The sequence below is a fragment of the Callithrix jacchus genome, chromosome 1 (assembly GCF_049354715.1).
Source record: "Callithrix jacchus isolate 240 chromosome 1, calJac240_pri, whole genome shotgun sequence".
Taxonomy (NCBI): Eukaryota; Metazoa; Chordata; class Mammalia; order Primates; family Cebidae; genus Callithrix; species Callithrix jacchus.
Genome location: NC_133502.1, coordinates 206,540,723 through 206,545,501, shown reverse-complemented (window position 1 = coordinate 206,545,501; position 4,779 = coordinate 206,540,723). Strand labels below are relative to the sequence as shown.

At 46.8% G+C, this 4,779-nt stretch overlaps 1 pseudogene across 2 annotated transcripts; it reads left to right on the top strand.

Moving 5' to 3' along the window:
- The first annotated feature begins 903 nt into the window (after nt 1-903).
- On the top strand, nt 904-4,552 carry LOC108587806 (ubiquitin-like protein 7 pseudogene; annotated as a pseudogene). 2 transcript variants are annotated; one of them, XR_013527354.1, is made up of 2 exons: nt 904-1,073; nt 2,368-4,552. The product of XR_013527354.1 is annotated as a ubiquitin-like protein 7 pseudogene, transcript variant X2 (transcript). The 2 variants fall into 2 exon arrangements; XR_013527353.1 differs by lacking the exon at nt 904-1,073 and having other exon boundaries at nt 3,190-4,552.
- Nucleotides 4,553-4,779: the final 227 nt, after the last annotated feature.

Below are 4,779 nucleotides of genomic sequence, written 5' to 3'. Positions count from 1 at the left end.
CACTTGCTTTCACAGTGAGAGTAATACCTACTTAGGACATGATGGATAATAGCACAAAATGTACACACATGGGTGTATACCCACTTTTATATTAGGAGTAGTTTTTATCTAATATACTAAAAATAATATCCTGGAATATACTCATAATGTGTATGTTTATTGGAATATTACAATAAATGTATATAATATATACCATATGTACATTGTGATGTACATATGTGTACAAAATACATATGTACAATAAATGTACATAATCTGTACGATATGTACATTTATATGTACATAGTGTGTACTATATGTACATTTATTGTAATATCACAATGATACCATATATGTAATCACAATAATATATATGTAATAAGTAATATCACAGTAAATGTACAGATTGTACACATTATGTACATATAATTTCTTTTGGTATTACAATATGTAAATGTGTACATAATATATGTATTATGTACATATTTACCGTATATACACGTGTACATATGTGTGCACATTATGTACATCATGTACAGACGCACCATATATACACGTGTACAAAATGTGTACATTACGTAGAGACGTACAATATGTACGCATTTACATGATGTTTACATTATGTACAGATGTACATATAGTTGCACATTGTGTACATATGTACAATATGTACACATGTACATGTAGGTGCACATTATGTGCATATGCACAGCCCCCTAGCCCAGTGAGCAAGAGGACGCTGCATTGCCCTAGTTGCCAGCAGGGGGCATCTTGCCACTACAGTGTGAGCAAGAGGGCCCTGCAGTGGTCCGCCACCAGGAGGGGGCGCCCAAGCCCTAGTCGCCAGAAGAGGGCGGAGGCACATCACCGGGAGCAAGAGGACCCTGCACTGCCCGGCCGCCAGCAGGGGGCGCCCGAGCCCGCCTTTTCAGATGGCGTCACGGTACCGGCGTGCATTGCATCTCGGTGGTCTGCGGAGTTTCATTGTCCTCATTGCAGACCTGGGGGGCACTGCGAGGGCGGAGCTGTATTCTCCGCAGCATTGACCTAGTGGGCAAAGCCTCACTTTGGGACAACTCTGGGCGGCGTCCACAGTGAGTAAAATCTTTCCTGTTTGCAGCCTGACTACTTAGGGTCAGAGACTAGTAAGATCTCGGTGTGGAAACCTGGACACCAAAAGCCCCTCTGAATCCTGAGCACCGAGGTTCTCCCAAGCCAAGGCCACGCGGCTGCAGTGCGAGGTGCACACCGCAGCCTCAGAATACAAACGGAGCGTTCCTAAGGCGGAAATGACATCCGAAATGCGAATACAACACCTGCAGTGCTCATGTAGAAAACAGCTGTGATGCTAATGCAGGGCCTCAGGCCACAGTGTTACTATAAAATCCGCACTGCTCATGCAGCCGGGCTGATACAGCAGTTTGAATTGTCAACACTGACATGTCAGTGCAAACGCAGAAACTAACGTATGGTTAGGGCTTAGGGTGAGGATTAGGGCTAGGGCTTAGGGTTAGAGTTGGGGGTTACCGGTTAGGCGTTAGGATTTAGGGGTTAGAAGAATTTTAGGCAAAATAAACAGTTTATTTAATCAAAGGAATGATTCGTGAATCACACCTGAAGCACCAGAATAGAGAGCAGGGCGTGGGGCTTCGGGCTCTTAGAGATGGCTGCTAAGTGAGGTTTCTCCTTGGCTCCAGCCAGGCGACCGCCTGTTGTGGGGATGGTTCCCTCAGCCAACTGGCGGCTGGGCTTATTGTCATTGGCTGGTTGGTTTGCTAATGTTTTGAAGTCAGTTTTTGTTTTGTTTTGTTTTGTTTTTTTGAGACGGAGTTTCGCTCTTGTTACCCAGGCTGGAGTGCAATGGTGCGATCTCGGCTCACCGCAACCTCCGCCTCCTGGGTTCAGGCAATTCTCCTGCCTCAGCCTCCTGAGTAGCTGGGATTACAGGCACGCGCCACCATGCCCAGCTAATATTTTGTATTTTTTTTTTTAATAGAGACCAGGATGGTCTCGATCTCTTGACCTCGTGATCCACCCGTCTCGGCCTCCCAAAGTGCTGGGATTTCAGCCTTGAGTTGAAGTCAGTTTTATGCCTCCAATTCGGTTTCCGTTTGCTTTGCAAAACCTCAGGCTAACGGCTTCCTCCTGTTTTGCTTTAACATGTCAAAACCATAATTCATTTTCATTGGACTTTACTGGCATTAATAGAAGTAAATTCACATTTTTGGTGTTCAGAAAGTCAGTTTAATTGGCAATCTATTTGTGATGGTGCATAAAATAACGTCTGTTAGTCAGCATCTTAGATAGATGAAATATATTAACTCTTATTAAGCTTTGTTATTAAACCATAACGGGAGTTGAGTTTCTTTTTTTCTTTTTCTCTCCTAGGCTTTAATCATTTAAAATACACTCAAGCATCTCCTAATGATGTGAATTCTTTCTGAGAAATTTTCCTTGGTGATTTCATCCTTGTCCGAACACCGTAGAGTGTCCTTTTAAATCCTAGCTGGTGTAGCCCACTCCACACATAAGTTATATGGTGTAACCTATTGCTCCCATGCTACAAACCTGTATGGCACGTCTCTGTACTGAGTGCTGTAGTCAACTGTCACACCATGGTGACTGTGGATTGTGATCCCAAAATATCTGAGTCAGGTCTCAGCCAATTTAGAACGCTTCTTTTGCCAAGGTTAAGGACATGCCCGTGACACAGCCTCAGGAGATCCTGACCACATGGGCCCGAGGTGGTCAGGGTAAAGCTTGCTTTTATGCATTTTAGAGAGACAGGAGACAACAATCTATATGTGTAAGATGTACAGTTGTTTGGTTCAGTAAGGTGGAGCAACCGGAAGTAGGAAATGGGGATGCTTCTGGGTCAGAAGTAGATAAAACAAAAGGTCGCATCCTTTTGAATCCTTGATCAGCCTTCCGCTGAATACAATTTAGTCTGATTCAGTGAATCTGCATTTTTACACATACAGTAGGGCAGAGGAATGGTGTGATCTTGGCCCACCACAACCTCTGCCTCCCAGGTTCAAGCGATTGTCTTTCCTCCCGAGCAGCTGGGATTACAGGCATGCACCAGCATGCCTGGGTAACTTTTGTATTTTTAGTAGAGATGGACATACACCATGCCCAGCCTACTATCGGTATAGTTGCTGTGGTTGAGTATCTGTTCAGATATTTACCCAGTTTTAAAATCACATATGGCAGAGTGAGTGTTTACACTGGCGGCTGTGCGGCCGGGTTCCTTCCACGGCATGGGGAGAAAGAGAGAGCGCGAAAGAGGATGTCTCTCTCAGACTGGCACCTGGTGGTGAAGCTGGCTGCCCAGCCACTTGCTCCAAAGTCTATCCTTCGATTGCCAGAGACAGAACTGGGAGAATACTCGATAGGGGGCTATAGTGTTTCATTTCTGAAGCAGCTTATTGCTGGCAAGCTCCAGGAGTCTGTTCCAGACCCTGAACCGATTGATCTGATCTACTGTGGTCGGAAGCTAAAAGATGACCAGACACTTGACTTCTATGGCATTCAACCCGGGTCCACTGTCCACGTTCTGCGAAAGTCCTGGCCCGAACCTGATCAAAAACCGGAACCTGTGGACAAAGTGGCTGCCATGAGAGAGTTCCGGGTACCGCACACTGCCCTGCGCAGCAGCTCCTCTTACAGGGAGGCGGTCCTTAACATGCTCAGCAATAAGGAATCTCTGAATCAGATCATTGTGGCCACCCCAGGCCTCAGCAGTGAGCCCATTGCTCTTGGGATTCTCCAAGACAAGGACCTCTTCTCTGTCTACGCTGATCCCAATATGCTTGATACGTTGGTGCCTGCTCACCCAGCCCTCGTCAATGCCATTGTCCTGGTTCTGCACTCAGTAGCAGGCAGTGCCCCAATGCCAGGAACTGACTCCTCTTCCCGGAGCATGTCCTCCGGCTCATATAGGGATATGCCAGGTGGCTTCCTGTTTGAAGGGCTCTCAGATGATGAGGACGACTTTCACCCAAGCACCAGGTCCACACCCTCCAGCAGCACCCCCAGCTCCCGCCCAGCCTCCCTGGGGTACAGCAGAGCTGCTGGGCCCCGGCCCATCACCCAGAGTGAGCTGGCAACTGCCCTGGCCCTGGCCAGCACTCCGGAGAGCAGTTCTCACACACCGACTCCTGGCACCCAGGGCCATTCCTCAGGGACCTCTCCAGTGTCCTCTGGTGTCCAGTCAGGGACACCCATCACTAATGATCTCTTCAGCCAAGCCCTACAGCATGCCTTGCAGGCCTCTGGGCAGCCCAGCCTCCAGAGCCAGTGGCAGCCCCAGCTGTAGCAGGTACGCAACATGGGCATCCAGGACGATGAGCTGAGCCTGCGGGCCCTGCAGGCCACCGGCGGGGACATCCAAGCGGCCCTGGAGCTCATCTTTGCTGGAGGAGCCCCATGAACTCCCTGCTTCCCCCAAACCCCCAGCAAGTTGTAGAGGCTGCTGCCCACGGGAGGCACTCATGAAGGTGCCTCCATCTCTCCTTCCCCAATATACCTGATGGTCAACTAAAAAAATAATAATAAAAAAAATAAAATCACATATGTATTGTGTAAATATCTTCTCACATCTGTCTTGTCTTTCTGTTTTATCTACAGTTTTTCACAGTAGAATATGTAGTTTTATAAAGTCTGTTATCAATATTTTCACGAATTGGCATTTGATGCTGTGTATTAAAACTCAACACCAAACCCAATGTCATCTAGATTTTCTTTTAGATTTTTTATAGTTTTGTATTTCATATTAATGTCTCTGGATTATTTTGAGTA